Below are 15,971 nucleotides of genomic sequence, written 5' to 3'. Positions count from 1 at the left end.
CTTCCACATTCACTTGACCTTTTGCTGCCAACCGACCACCACTTCTTCAAGCATCTTGACAACTTTTGCAGGAAAGTTTGTGAAAATGCTTCCACAACCAGCAGGAGGCAAAAAATACTTTCCAAGAGTTCATCGAATCCCAAACAGGGATTTTTATGCTACCAGAATGAACAAACTTATTACTGATTGGCAAAAATGTGTTGATTTTAATGGTTCCTATTTTGATTATTAAAAATGTGTTTCAGCCGAGTTATAATGATGTAAAATTCATGGTCCTAAACTGCAATTACATTTGTTCCAACCTAATATAACTTAGGACATAGGATAGGAAAGCGTCTCCAAAATGTAGAAAACAAGGATGTGTCCAGTTTTTTAACCTTGCACGGGGTTTTGTCTAAGACTGGACTGAATGGCAGGAAGCTGTCTTTTCCTGGAGAATTACTGTAGTGAAAAGATGAAATAACACAGGGTCTTGGAGCAGACATGAACAAGGCACCTTGCTGTACTCCCGAAGGCTGACACTGTCCCCTCTCCAGCACCATGTCTCAGCCAGGTGCCATGTTCACGTGATGGGTGTGCTCCCATGGTATTGCCTTTTCTGAGTTCATTCATCCACAGTAGCTATCATGACTACAGGTTGCTGGATAGTCCAGTTAACCTTTAAAGAGAAGTCTTCTTTGATTGCACACTCTAATATTATTCTTACAAAGGCCATTTTCTGAAGGACTTCTGGAGCCATAGAAAAAGCCATAAATTGCCTTCCACTGCTGGGAAAAATTGTGTGTCTGTTTAAGTATACAAACATCTTCAGAGGGCTATTTGTGATTGCAGCATTTTTAGACTCAATAGAGTCACATAATAAAGCAAACTCTGTATAAAAATTTGAGTATCCTCTCTTTGTAGTTTGAAGTGCATAGATGAAGATAAAGATGCATCGGAGAGGAACACATGTTTTTCCCAGAGAGGCAGAACAGGGAGTGTGAAGCGCTAAAGGACCCAGAAAAGGGGTGATGATTAGAATTTCAGGTATTCTTGAGTTATGGTATCAATTCAAAATACATGAGTTTTTAAAGTTTTAGAAAATACTATAAATGAAAAAAAGTTGTCATGCTAGTTGACATTTAAATATTACTGACTTACAGTTTTAACAATGTTACTTATATTGCCATGAACTGGAGGTAGCAAAGATCTGCTTTATCACTGAATCTGTCCATCTGTTTGAGTTATTACATCAAGTTTTTCTTAGTTTTTGACCTTAAAGTATTAACAAAATTCTTGTATTTTTATTGGATAGGCAGGTAGTACAAGAAAAGAAAATAACTCTGCTTTTAGGTTTTAAAAAGTTAAGGATAAAGAGAAAACACTTTGAAAACAGATATTTATAGTAAATATTCTAAAAGTGTGACTAACTTACTTTCCTATAATCAGAGAGTTGGGATGTTACAACCCTGGGAAAGGAAGAACAAAATTATTTTTATTCATAAAAGTTGTGGCTGGAATTTTTTCTGTATTAGAAAGGAAAAAATCTTAAACTTAAGAAATGTGATGTCATCCTTCATCTTTTTTAAAGTAACCTTTTGGCCCATTTAAGAATTAAAATAATGTATAACCTCAAATTGTAAGAGGATTCTCCAATAATATGCTTGAAATGAAGAGATCAGGATGACTATTCTTTAATCTGAACAAGTAATTTATAAGATTATGAAAAATCCAGATTCTTGACTATCCTCCCTTTAGAGCAAGACATAATTAAATTACGAGACAGAAAAAAGAACCATGAATCTGCTACACCCTGTAATCATTCAGTAAGTTTCAATGATTATTGAAAGCAAGTTAATGCAAAACTCAGCTATTTGTCTTCGATATACATGAGAATTTTTTGGACATTTCATCTAAATCATTTTGAAACACCCAGGAGCTTGGAACTATAATGCAAACAGACCCATTTTTATAAATCAGGCAGTGGTACCTATTCTTTAAAAGGTACACCATATTACTATAGGCCAAAGGCTCTTTCATTTCATTATATAACAATGACAGCAACTCAATTTAAGTGTATAATAACCCAAGCCAGCCATCCATAGCAGCAAAAATTTAATAGCAACCTTATCTGGAATGCTGACGAGGAGTACTTCTCAAGAAACTATTACAGACTCTTCAGTTTACAAAACAATTGGCTTTAATCTTTAATAATGTTAAGTGGTAGGGAGCACATAGGCACATTAGCATAGCTTTACTTTTTATAAATAGCATTTAATATACCATATTCGGATACTGTTGGGCTAAGCATCTTATGTCAAATAATTTCAGACTTGATAGTACCAGAACACTAAAGAAATACTACTAGAAATTCTTTTTTCTTCTTGAAAGACCAGATATAATGCTTACATTCTTACAATGGGACTTAGGTTGGTTTGTATATTAATGAAGTTTGAAGGCAGAAAACTTAACCATGTGTCCTTAGGGAAATGGAAGACTCCTTGACATAAATTCCAGTTACAATAAGAAGAAAACCATTAAGAAGAAATTTTCTCAGTTCAATGCAGAAACATTAGCTTCATTAAGTTCACGTAACTCTGCTTGGAGCTTGAAGTCACACTCGCCTCACCATGATAGCTCTTCATCTGCCTTATAGTTTTTCACATTAAAATTTTTTCTTTTATTACTGCATGAGAAGTACTCATGTGTGAATTTCTCTTTCTCAGGGAAGCAAATATATTTTTTATTGTTGTAGTATGTCATTGGATAAACATAGAAGAAAGAACCTAATGTGACTGCTGAAATTAAAGGCTAGGCTTGCATTCTCATTGTGATGCTCCTCTTCAGCAGATGCTGAGTTGAACTGCAAGGCATACTGTTCACACTTGGCACAGCTTCCTGGGACATTAGATTTCCTTGATGATAAGAAATGTAGTTGTTAACTTTATATTAATCAGACACGTGAATTATGAAAATACTGAACAATCTCTCTGCAGTTTAATATGAATACAGTTAAGACTTTAAAGAAATTTCACCTTTGTGCTGTACTGTTCCAGAGGTGGGCTCACAAGTTCCCAGGAATTAGCTTTAACACTTGCCTTTCAGTTAAAGCTTCTCCAGTGGCTGAGCATGTAAAGAATCCACCTGCAAGGCAGGAGATACAGCAGACACGGTTTCAATCCCTGGGTCAGGAAGATCCCCTGGAGGAGGAAATGGCAACCCACTCCAGTATTCTTGCCTGCAGAATCCTGTGTGCAGAGGCGCCTGGTGGGCTACAGTCCAAGGGATTGAAGAGTCAGACATGACTGAGCAACTAACACACTTTCCTTTCAGTGAAGGACATTTTGGAAGGAAGATCCGAGGAGGACCCTTAACAATAGGGAGCATAACCTACTATCTATTGAAAGCATGTGTTAGATTATAACTTAATGTCACCCTGCTTATTTAACTTATATGCAGAGTACATCATGAGAAATGCTGGGCTGGATGAAGCACAAGCTGGAATCAAGATTGCCAGGAGAAATATCAATAACCTCAGATATGCAGATGACACCACCCTTATGGCAGAAAGTCAAGAAGAATTAAAGAAGAACTAAAAAGCCTCTTGATGAAAGTGAAAGTGGAGAGTGAAAAAGTTGGTTTAAAGCTCAACATTCAGAAAACTATGATCATGGCATCTGGTCCCATCACTTCATGGCAAATAGATGGGGAAACAGTGGAAACAGTGGCTGATTTTATTTTTTTGGGCTCCAAAATCACTGAAGATGGTGACTGCAGCCATGAAACTAAAAGACACTCTTTGGAAGGAAAGTTATGACCAACCTAGACAGCATATTCAAAAGCAGAGACATTACTTGGTCAATGAAGGTCCGTCTAGTCAAGACTATGGTTTTTCCAGTAGTCATGTATGGATGTGAGAGTTGGACTATAAAGAAAGCTGAGCACCGAAGAACTGATGCTTTTGAATTGTGGTGTTGGAGAAGACTCTTGAGAGTCCCTTGGGCTGCAAAGAGATCCAGCCAGTCCATCCTAAAGGAGATCAGTCCTGAGTGTTCACTGGAAGGACTGATGTTGAAGCTGAAACTCCAATATTTTGGCCATTTGATGTGAAGAACTGACTCATTTGAAAAGACCCTGATGCTGGGAAGGATTGAAGACAGGAGGAGAAGGGGATGACAGAGGATGAGATAGTTGGATGGCATCACTGACTCAATGGACATGACTTTGAGTAAACTCCAGGAGTTGGTGATGGACAGGGAGGCCTGGTGTGTTGTGGTCCATGGAATCGCAAAGAGTCGGACGTGACTGAGTGACTGAACTGAACTGAACTGAAAACAAAAGAAATTCAAATATAGTTTTGTCTCAAGATATATTCTGCTGGGAATTTTTCTCTAACAGTAAAAAGAATTGGGAAAACCATGAGTTTTGAATTCTGGATCTTATATTTAAAATGTAATCAAGGTATTTTGAAATTAATTTAGGCATTATTTATTTGGTAAGAGTAGACTTATTAGCTTGACTCATACTTTCCACTTCTTACCTCTTTTGATTTGTCCCTTGGGTTTGGGTGGTGTTTCTTTTGAATAATCTTGGTATCAACTATCTCGGTCATAAAGACCTACTTTCAATACTGTATTGACATGTTAGATGGTTTTACCGATTTGAATTGCATTTAAATACATTATATAAATATTGGGCTTCCCAGGTGATGCTAGTGGTAAAGAACCCACCTGTCCAGGCAGGAGACATAAAAGACACTGATTCCATCCCTAGGCTGGGAAGATCCCCTGGAGGACCGCACTGCAACCCACTCCAGTATTCTTGCCTGGAGAAGCTCATGGACAGAGAAGCCTGGTGAGTTGTAATCCATAGGGTTGCAAAGAGTGGGACAAGACTGAAGTGACTTACCAAGCTTATAAACATCATTCTAACAGAAACAGTTTGCAGATGCTAGTTTTTTGTCTTCGGACCTTGAATATGTACATCTGCATGAAGGAACATACTTTCTACAGAAGAACTTCAACTATGATAGTCTTCTCCATCTTAATATAATACTACCCAACAGCCTGTTAATCAAGGGGAATGTCAGATACCAGTCCTGCCTTCAAGGGTTTTCTAGTCTGTTATGGGAGATGAGACTAAAGCACAGAAAACAATTGATTGTAGAAAAAAATTGCCCTAAGGTTGTTGTTGTTTAGTCCTAAGCCCTGTCTGATTCTTTGCAACCCCATGGCTTGTAGCCTGCCAGGCTCTCTGTCCATGGAAATTCCCAGGCAAGAATATCAGGAGTGGGTTGCCATTTCCTCCTCCAGGGGATCTTTTCAACCCAGGGATTGAACCTGTGTCTTCTGCACTGGCAGGCAGATTCTTTACCATTGAGCCACCAGGGAAACCCTGCCCTAAAGTATTAGATTAAACAAGGAGATCATCAGACTTAGGTGACTCTCATGCTGAAGAAGCCAACAGTTTAGAAGCAAACTAAAATCTAAGCCTGTAAATGCCACCAGGTCATGAAATCAAAACACTAATGACAACTAACGACAATCTGTCAACCAGGCTTTAAGTTGTAGCCAATCAAATACTTCATTTGTTTCTGCACCTTCTCTATATAAATCCTTTCCTTGATTTATGTCCCCAAGGAGCTCTTAACCACTTCCCATTCCTCCATTTTGGCTCAAGTAAGCTCTTAACATTTTTAACAAAGATGTAGAAACATATGTTCAGAAACAAATTTGCTATACAAGACTCAGAGCATTTCTTCATAGTTTACTTGCAAATATCTAGCAAAGAAGATGCATTTTTGTGCTAATGTAGGCACTAGTCACAATTACAATTCTCCACATTTTTATGTAGTCTCTATTTTCTGAAGAGTTTTCAGTTGATCCCCACAAATTCCATGAGATAGGTAAGGCTTTTCTTCCATTTCACAGGGGAAGAAACCGAGGCTCACAAAGGCTGAATAATGTGCCCAGGGCCAAAAATCTAAAGAGGGATCTCAAACTATTTGGCCCCTACACCAGTGATTTAAAGTTCAGGGAAATTTTCTCAAATACTAGACTGCAAAATTCATGTCATCTGAGTCCTTTATAGTTATGACTGTAAGTATAACTTTCATAGTTACATTAAAAAAATCAATTCTGAAACTCAGACCTATATCTGGGTGCCCAAGAAGATACAAAATAATTATTTCTCAAAATGAGATCTGTGGAACTCAGAGAAGAGGAAAAACAGAAATAGAAATTTGGAATACTATATACCACAGGCCTCTCTCAGAGACTCATAGTATACATGGCAAAGAAAAGATTTTGAGAAATACTGTAAAAAATAAGTTGTTTACTAGTTTTCCAAACTAATTTGGACCTGGGTCTTCCTTTTTACCCCACTTATTAAGACTTCCTACATTAATTCTGAATCAGAACTTCTGTATAATACATTTATTTATATCAATGTTTTAGCTAAGTGTGGCATTAAAAAATTAAGCCTAGTTTAAAATTCCCAAAGCCAAATTGGGTAGTAAATGCCTGGAATACGAATCTTAGCCCCTTTACCTTTGAAGGCCCCTGTAAAGAAAGGAGAGGATCTTTCAGTTTCTTTTTTCCTCCTGCTTCCATCCTTTGGCTGTTCCAGAGCTGTTAACCACCATGCTGTGATGGTTTGAAATAAACCAGCCTCACTATGAAAAACTTTGATAGATTCCACATCTCTTTATTTTCCTCCCTGTAGTGATCATTGTGGCACAAAATGATTTTTGAGGTTATGGGATAAGAAAAAAAAGTTCTATGAAAGCAGGTCTTATTGATCCTTTTGCAGGAGGTCTTATCGCCGAGGACGGAAGATGCGGTTACTGAACTGCTTTTTACCAGCCTATGGAAGAGTTGATGCATTAAGTTGAAAAGAATGGGCTTAGATCATAAATCTGTTCTTTGGGGAAATTAAAGATTCAAGCTCTTTGAAGATATTTATTCTTTCAGCGTTCTTAATTTATGTTTATTCATTTCTCCCAGTTGATTTCAGTCACAAAGATAAGAAGAAAAACTTAATTCTTTATCGTGGCCATGCGTGGTCAGTGATTAGTATGAAAATGCTTTCTAAGTTTTCCAAAAATTGCTTATAAAATAACCATATTTTGCTGCCTTTATTGGCATGCTTCTGTGTCTCATGCTAGTTTAAACCTTGCTATTTTGTGACTATTATAAAATAAAACCCCAAAGAAAAAAAGCTGAAAGTCATCAAAATGTTAACAATGATGGTTTTCTTAGGGAAGTGGAATGTTGGGTGACTGTATTAATTTTTTCTAATGTCATGCATTTTCACATCTTATGCAATATTATTGTACTCTTGCATAATATTACAATGAAAATCAGAAAAAATATACTAAAGTTGCATAAAATTGGAAATGAGGGTCCTGTTTCTCTTTAAACTACAGACATGATTTAAAACTTTTTGTTTTTCCCTTAATCGCCACCTTAAAAAAGGGGAGGGTGGCCAAGTAAATGCATAACATTTCCAATAGTAATGCTTTGCTAAAATTAAATGATCATGTAATGATGATTAAACATCTAGATCTGTCTCCAATAAAGAAATGAGGAATGGCCTAATTACTGTAGTTTGCCTGTGAAAACCTATTCATTTATCATTTCACTGAGCATTACAACCAGAATTTTACAAAAAGCGGATTTTCAATCTATAATTCCCTCTCATAAACTGAGGTTTCTGTTGAGCAGACATGAGGGATTTAGCTGACATTCGCTGAGGAGAGCCCTCCAGCCTTCATCAGAAAGTGCCCGGGGAGACCAAGATAGATTTACACCCATCAGGTCTTAGGGACTATTGCTCCCAAAAATCTGAGACCAGGAATCAGTTTTCCCTCCATTGTGTCTCTTATGTAGATTTATTTCTCATATAAATTCACTTTCTTATTGGCTTTGATACCGCAGGTAAGATCAGAAAGACTTTATTGAGAAGATTTGGAGAGTCAACTGAGATGATTTTTTTCTTCCCTCCTGAGAGAAACTAGAAGTAAATTTATAAGAAGAAATAAGATTTTTATTTGGAGATACAGGAGGAAATATTGTATGTATTTAATATATCCTGGGCTCATTCCCTAAACTCCATATGCAGGTGCTAAAGTTAGGCAGTCTAGTTTGACTTATTTTAGTGATGTTTCCTTAACTTCTCTGTGTCTCACTATTCTTAAGGTGAGTAAATCTTGATGACAAAATGTTTCCCGATAAAGTCAATAATGAAATATCCTGAAATTAATGACATGGTTTTGTGACTCTCCAAACCCCTAGTTTCTCTTCCATTCCTTTTGCACCACCTTCACTGATGCTATTTCATGAGCTGCCATAAGAAACAAGAGACAACTGTGAAGTCCATATCACATATCACACCAAACCAAAGGCTGAGATAGTTCTCTGTATCCGTATAAGTTAGCAGAAAATAGAAGACACAAGGAAGAAAGTATGTTACTAATGACTTGGCAGTGATTAAATCTGTGGATTATCTAGTTGTCATGTTTCAATCTACTTTTCCAGCATCTCTTTGCAAATTATCTCTCATGATTCCCCCATGGGCATCCTGAACTCCAGCTCTGTACTTTTTGATGGGTAACATACTTTGATACAGGGGATTTTTTTTTTTTTTGTGTGGGGGGAGGTTGAACCTTTTATTTGCTTCTTAGAAAGTTTTTGACCTCAGACAATTTTTAACCTTTTCAAGTCTTATTTGTTGAGCCAGACTTTTATTTATTTTTATTGCTTACATTTTCAATTGAAGTGTAGTTGATTTACAATGTAGTGTTCATTTCAGGTGTACATTACACACACACACACACACACACACATCTATATATAATATATGATGTAGGGGATTTTGGTACCTCTTTATCCTCCTGTTCTTCATCCTGGTTGAAGACCATTGCTCCAGCCACGCCACATTTTTTGGATACTCTGAACATTGGCCTCCTTATGAATCTGATTTAACCTGCAGTTTCCTCATTGATAATGATCTTCTCATACTTCTCTGCTCCACTTCCTCCTAGATGCCACACATATTTCAAGAATTAGCTCAAGCACTGTCATCTTTTGAAGATTTCACTGCCCTCCTCCATCCTCCCACTGTACATTCAAATGTCTTCCTTTCAGTGCATGAGATATGTTGTGTTAGGATTATTTATTTCCACACCTGTCTCTCCCATCAGGATGTGAGCATCCCAGTAGCAGACAGTGGCTTATTCATCTTTGTATCCCATCACCCAGTGAAGCCTGGGAAAACATAGGTTCATAATAAATGTTGGCTGAATGATTCTTTGCTGAAAGTATTGTAAATCTGAAGGTCGTAGATGAAAATTCTGGCAGGTATGGTTGGAGAGAAAAGAGTTTTTATTTTTTTATTATTATTTTTTTAATTTTATTTTATTTAACTTTACAATATTGTATTGGTTTTGCCATATATCAAAATGAATCTGCCACAGGTATACATGTGTTCCCCATCCTGAACCCTCCTCCCTCCTCCTTCCTCATACCATCCCTCTGGGTCGTCCCAGTGCACCAGCCCCAAGCATCCAGTATCGTGCATTGAACCTGGACTGGCGACTCGTTTCATATATGATATTATACATATTTCAATGCCATTCTCCCAAATCATCCCACCCTCTCCCTCTCCCACAGAGTCCAAAAGACTGTTCTATACATCAGTGTTTCTTTTGCTGTCTCATATACAGGGTTATTGTTACCATCTTTCTAAATTCCATATATATGCGTTAGTATACTGTATTGGTGTTTTTCTTTCTGGCTTACTTCACTCTGTATAATAGGCTCCAGTTTCATCCACCTCATTAGAACTGATTCAAATGTATTCTTTTTAATGGCTGAGTAATACTCCATTGTGTATATGTATCACAGCTTTCTTATCCATTCCTCTGCTGATAGACATCTAGGTTGCTTCCATGTCCTGGCTATTATAAACAGTGCTGCGATGAACACTGGGGTACATGTGTCTCTGAGAAAAGAGTTTTTAAAAGATTATGGGCATGAGCTGTATGCTCTCAAGGGAGCACTGGTCCACACGGAGCATCTTGGACAGCAAGGCCAAGCTTCTTGGGTAGAAGTGAAGAACAATGAGAGAAGGAGTAGCTTTTTGACAACAAATATCAATTATTTTGAATTTTTTTCCTTACAGTCATCCTGAACACACCTTCTCATCCTTTTTTTATGCATTCATCTACCACATAAGTGAATTCATATAAAATGAGGTCACTGCTTTTAGCCATCAGGTTTATGTTTGCTTAATGCCATCTCACACAGAATGATGAAATTCCAAGAAATTCAGTCTTTTCTTGATCCTTTTCAATCTCTAGCTCGACATCAAGCTCCCATAAGCAATCCAGATGATCTGATGGGAGACTCTTCTTGCTGGCCTTTGTGTACCTTGAATGCTTAAGGATCTTATGATGAGAAAAATGACTTTGGAAGCTATTGAGTTAAAGCCATACATCATTCATTCAATGGGACACAACACTGCCTAAGTCAGGGGAATGATGTGCATTTAGTATATCAGTGGGAAGATGTTTTTAGAGGGCAGGAGGTGGGTTGGGCTTCCCTGGTGGCACAGATAGTAAAGAATCTGCCTCCAAAGCAGGAGACTCTAGTTAAATCCCTGGGTCAGGAAGATCCCCTGGAGAAGGGAGTGGCAAACTACTCCAGTATTCTTGCCTGGAGAATCCCATGGACAGAGGAGCCTGGCAGGTTACAGTCCATGGGGTTGCAAAGAGTCAGACATGACTAAGTGACTAACACACACACACACACAATCTCTGGTGGGGTCTGAATCTAGTTACTTACATACTGGTTGCATCTCAGATATTTTGGATTTAAACTCTCCAAAGATCTGAGTCACCAAACCAAGTTTCTTTAAACACTTTTTTTCCCTGTGCAGAATTGAGTGCTCTGCTGTGAACTGCACTCTTAATCCTGATTTCCTTCCTAATTGCACAAACGGCTGAGCTCTTACAATGCCGTATTTCTGTTCATTTGCATTTATACAATATACTTCACTGTGTGCTTCAAATGCACCATTTGAATGTCAAGTCCTGTCTCCATCTTCAGGTTCTGATAATGGCTGGGCCCACGAGTAGGGCAAGTCTGAGAGAGCTGCTATAATCTCAATATGAAACTGTCTTCTTACAATTGGCCAATATTCAGCTGACTTCCGAGGTGATGCTGAGCAGTAATTCAAATGGAAGAACACAGCAATCAGTAGAGGGAAAGAACACCCAAGGTGATCATTTAGAAATCTTTTTCAGGTCAGAATAAAAGAACATGGGATTTGTTTTATTTTTATTCCAAACACCATATAATCAAAAGGGTCTCAGGCTCCTAGGGAGTTCAATACATGGGGTTGCCTTATGAAACTGTTGAACAAAACCTGAAAGAATTTTGGCTTGCATTTCCTTCCTAACCCATATACTTGTTTTCAAATAAAATGAAAGGGTCTCTCTGGTCAAATAATATAATTTCACTAAGTGCTATAACTTCAGTTTCTAAAGAAGACCTGTTGATCAAATATAAAACACATTTGAGGTGGCAAAATCTATTCCATAATGTGATCTAACATACTCACTACATTATGAATTTTCAACATGTTTTCCTCATTGTTGTTCAGTTGCTAAGTTGGGTCCAACTCTTTGCGACTCCTTGGACTGTAGCGCATCAGGCTCCTCTGTTTTTCACTATGTCTTGGACTTTGCGTAAATTCACGTCCATAGAGTCAGTGATGCTATCTAACCATCTCATCCTCTGCAGCTCCCTTTTTATTTTGCCTTCAGTCTTTCTCAGCATCAGGGTCTTTTCCAATGAGTAGGCTCAGATGGTAAAGAATCTGCCTGTAATACGGGATACCTGGGTTCAATCCTTGGGTTGTAAAGAGACCCTGGAGAAGGGAATTGCTACTCACTCCAGTATTCTTGCCTGGAGAATTCCATGGATAGAGGGGCCCAGAGGGCTATAGTCCATGGGATCACAAAGAGTCGGACATGACTGAAATGACTGAGCACACATAAGTAAAGTGTATCAGTGGTGATATTGCTCTGTAATATTTCAAATTGGTATCAAAATCTTGTACTTTTGGAGTGGTGGTGATTCACAACTGGGATTTATTAATCTGTACTCACCTGAAGTTATAAACCCAGCATTTAATTTATGGAAACTTCCAGCACATCTTAGCAGCCTCCTTTTGATTTATTAGCTTCTCTTCTTTCAAATGGCAGTTGCCACCAAACTGTTTTTGGTGTTCTGTAAGTCCAAAAATTAATTTCCATATCCTTAAATGGGCTTATGAATCCTAATATAAATTTACATGTCCTGAAACAGATTTTCAAATCATGCCAATAAATCCTAAATAAAAATGCTTGATTTACAAAGCTAGATTTTGCACCCAGGTTTTCAGGAAATGATTATAAATCAGGAGTTGAGAGCAACCCTGGCAGAGTGAGCCCATGCACTCTTTGGGAAGTCCAGATTTCCACATCAAATCTCACAGGCCTGATTTATAAGCAGCAACTCAGCCCAAGCTGGCCAAGTCTCCTCTAGTTCTGACATGCCAGTGCTGGTGAGGGAAAAGGGCCATGTCCCCCAGGCTGGCTAAAACAACCACTAATCAGGTTGAAGACAGCAAACCATTCATCTTCCCTGTCAGAAATGGGAAGCGGCATTCAGACCATCAAGACTCCTGGTTCTACCTGAGTCATACAGCGAGACACATGCGGACATTTGGTGGGATGTTGGTCACTATTAACACTGATACTATGCTTCACAGCCCAGCACCAAGCTGAGTCAAGAGTGTGTGTCTTTCCTCAGGTAAGGCTGAGGATGGGCATCTGGATTCTGTCCCTCTGCCATCACCATCGGGGCTGAAGATGTCTGGCCTCCATGAGGGTGTGCACCAAACTTGGGGGGAATGGTTCTTCTGGGGAGTGGGATGAGGGTGGGTAGGAGATGGGCAAATTGCATTCCTACTTTGTTTACTTCTGGGCTACTAAGATAGCTTTCGCAGTGAATGCTTATTGACTTCATAATTGAAAAGGGAAAGGGATTTCATCAGGACTGCAAATGGAACAGGAGTTTTGTCTCACTTGCTCTGTAGTAAGTACCTAAAGTAGATCATCACGCAGAGCCCCTTCATGAGCCAGCGTTCTGCTCCATTCTTCCTAGGTGCTGCTTCATGTATTTATGGCTGACGAGAGGCCTTCCATAGAGTGTTTTCTTATTTACTCATCCAGTTTCCTGTGAACCAGGCAAGGCAGCCGTGTGGGCATAGAAAATGAAGCTCTCAGAGGATAAAAAGCTTGCTTCCCCCAAAAGAATATGTCAGTGGCAGAGACGATATTTGGACCAGCTTTGGACTTCCAGTTTGAAGACTGGGGCTCTCTGCATGACACCATGCGCCATGGCACACATACGTAGGCCTTCCCACAGTAGAGGTCAGAGGTGCAATCTGTCTGCTCTGGTCTGATGATCCTCACTGCTGGTTAACCCTGTGTTTGCCACTATCTGTGATTCCACTGAAGCTTTGTCTATAATGGTCTTCTCTGATAAACTACAGGCTATTAAATTCTCTTCCTCGGTCTCTCTCTTCTACCATTGCACTAACTCAAACTGTGACCTTCAACAATTCTGCACAATTCCCTCAAAAATCAGCTCAAACACTAGTTTTTTCTTTCCTTTTTTTAAAAATTAATTTTATTTTATTTTTAAACTTTACATAATTGTATTAGTTTTGCCAAATATCAAAATGAATCCACCACAGGTATACATGTGTTCCCCATCCTGAACCCCTCCTCCCTCCTCCCTCCCCATACCATCCCTCTGGGTCGTCCCAGTGCACTAGCCCCAAGCATCCAGTATCGTGCATTGAACCTGGACTGGCATCTCGTTTCATACATGATATTTTACATGTTTCAATGCCATTCTCCCAAATCTTCCCACCCTCTCCCTCTCCCACAGAGTCCATAAGACTGTTCTATACACCAGTGTCTCTTTTGCTGTCTTGTACACAGGGTTATTGTTACCATCTTTCTAAATTCCATATATATGCGTTAGTATACTGTATTGATGTTTTTCCTTCTGGTTTTTAAATAAAGCTTTCCTAACCACTGTACCTCAGAGTGCTCCTTCAGACGGCCCTAATGGTGATTGTTTCTTCATTTGACAGATAATTACATAGCTTCCTACCTGATGGGCTTTCATTTTTGGTGAGAAAAGACTCTGGATTTAAAACGGGAACTCTGGATTTATGTTCTGGCTTCGTTCCTTGCTGGAAATGAAGCCCGCGAGCCTCAGTTTGTTCAAATGAGAATATATTTTAACTTACCTTCTATTGAATACAGTGGTTATAATGCCCAAATGAGATAAGATGGGAGAAAATGTTTTGCAGACTGTAAATGCTATGTAAATCATATAAACTAGGTAACCTACTAACATAGTTCGTCAGTTGAGTATCTGAAAACTTTAAAAGTGCACAGGGCAATGATGTTTATATAGGGAGCTCAGCTCGGTGCTCTGTGGTGACCTAGATAGGTGGGGTAGGGTGGGAGGTCCAATAAGAAGGTCCAATAAGAAGCATATAGCTGGAGAAGAGTTTTGAGAGGCCCTTGGACTGCAAGGAGATCAAGCCAGCCAATTCTAAAGGAAATCAACCCTGAATATTCATTGGAATGACTGATGCTGAAGCTGGAAAGACTGAAGGCAAAAGGAGAAGGGGGCAGCAGAGGATAAGATAGTTAGCATTGCTGACTCAATGAACATGAATTTGAGCGACCTCCAGGAGATAGTGAAGGACGGAGGAGCCTGGCATGCTGCAGTCCATGGGTCACAAAGAGTCGAACATGACTTAGCGACTGAACAACAACACTATCTGATTCAGTTGGTTGTAAAACAAAAGCTAACACAACATTGTAAAGCATTTAAATACCCTAATTAAAAAAAAAGTAATTTCAGTGGTGATTTGGATACAAAAATGTAACAGTGCTTCCCTGGTGGCTCAGTGGTAAAGAATCTGCCTGCCAAAGCAGGAGACAGGGGTTTGATCCCTCCGTTGGGAAGATCTCCGGAGAAAGAAATGGCAATTCTCTTCAGTATTCTTGCCTGGGAAATCCCAAGAACAGAGGAGCCTGGAGCACTACAGTCAAAAGAGTTGGAAATGACTCAGTGACCAAATAACAACAACAAATGTAACAGTTACATCGCATATGAATTTGCGTTAAGGAATATTTGAAGTAAAGTAATATAAAATATTAATAATTTTTATATGCAAATTTTGAGATAAGGGGAGTCTTCCAACTTAAAATACAGTTGCCAAAATTACACAATTTACTCAGCTGTTGGGCTGAGTAAATTATAAACTGTGTATATGATATTGTTACTTTTCAATATTAAGTAGTTGGTAAAGAGATACAGTGCTCACTCTTTGTCAGAATAATGTGAACCATGCCTTTGTTCCACACATTGAAATGTGTTGGCTTAGTTTCATTTTATTGTAATGAAACAATATAAAGAGCTAATAGCAAGATTATTCAAGCTTTCATTAAGCAGCATGTTAGTGTTAGGGTTGTGAATCCTCCTCCTTCCTTTTTACCTTACAAAGTAGTGAACTTGTAATATAATTTAGGTACGAGAAAATACCATTTTACTGTTACGGTTTAGTGGAAATAAACCTGGGAAATACTACAGATAATCTGAAGTAAGATAATAAGGAATAGCAAAGCAAGCTTTCTTTCCAATTCTTTAGAGTTGTCAAATATCCACTCAAAAATAATGGGGGAAAATTGCTCAGATTGTGGGGATGTGGCTGTATGATAAACATCACTATAACGTGCCCTAGACTATGTCTATATGGTGGAATTTGCTCTGTGAAGGAAAACTTCTATTCACATTTATTCCTATCAGGAAATTAGTCTTAAATTTTGCAAGTTTTGAAATGTCTTTTCAGAAAAA

The 15,971-nt window shown here is 38.5% G+C and overlaps 1 long non-coding RNA gene across 2 annotated transcripts; it reads right to left on the bottom strand.

Moving 5' to 3' along the window:
- Positions 1 to 1,770: 1,770 nt before the first annotated feature.
- Positions 1,771 to 11,761, bottom strand: LOC147366000 (uncharacterized). Of its 2 annotated transcripts, XR_015133121.1 has the most exons (4): positions 11,602 to 11,761; positions 8,861 to 9,018; positions 3,015 to 3,123; positions 1,771 to 2,894 (listed from the first exon to the last, which is right to left on the bottom strand). It is a non-coding gene; the product is annotated as an uncharacterized LOC147366000 (long non-coding RNA). The 2 variants fall into 2 exon arrangements; XR_015133122.1 differs by lacking the exon at positions 3,015 to 3,123.
- Between the last annotated feature and the right edge of the window lie 4,210 nt (positions 11,762 to 15,971).

This window comes from Bos grunniens, chromosome 9, assembly GCF_055505025.1.
Source record: "Bos grunniens cultivar Pamir isolate PY7600 chromosome 9, Bosgru_T2T1.0, whole genome shotgun sequence".
Classification (NCBI taxonomy): Eukaryota; Metazoa; Chordata; class Mammalia; order Artiodactyla; family Bovidae; genus Bos; species Bos grunniens.
Note: the sequence above shows the minus strand (reverse complement) of the source record. Positions and strands in the feature narration are given on the sequence as shown.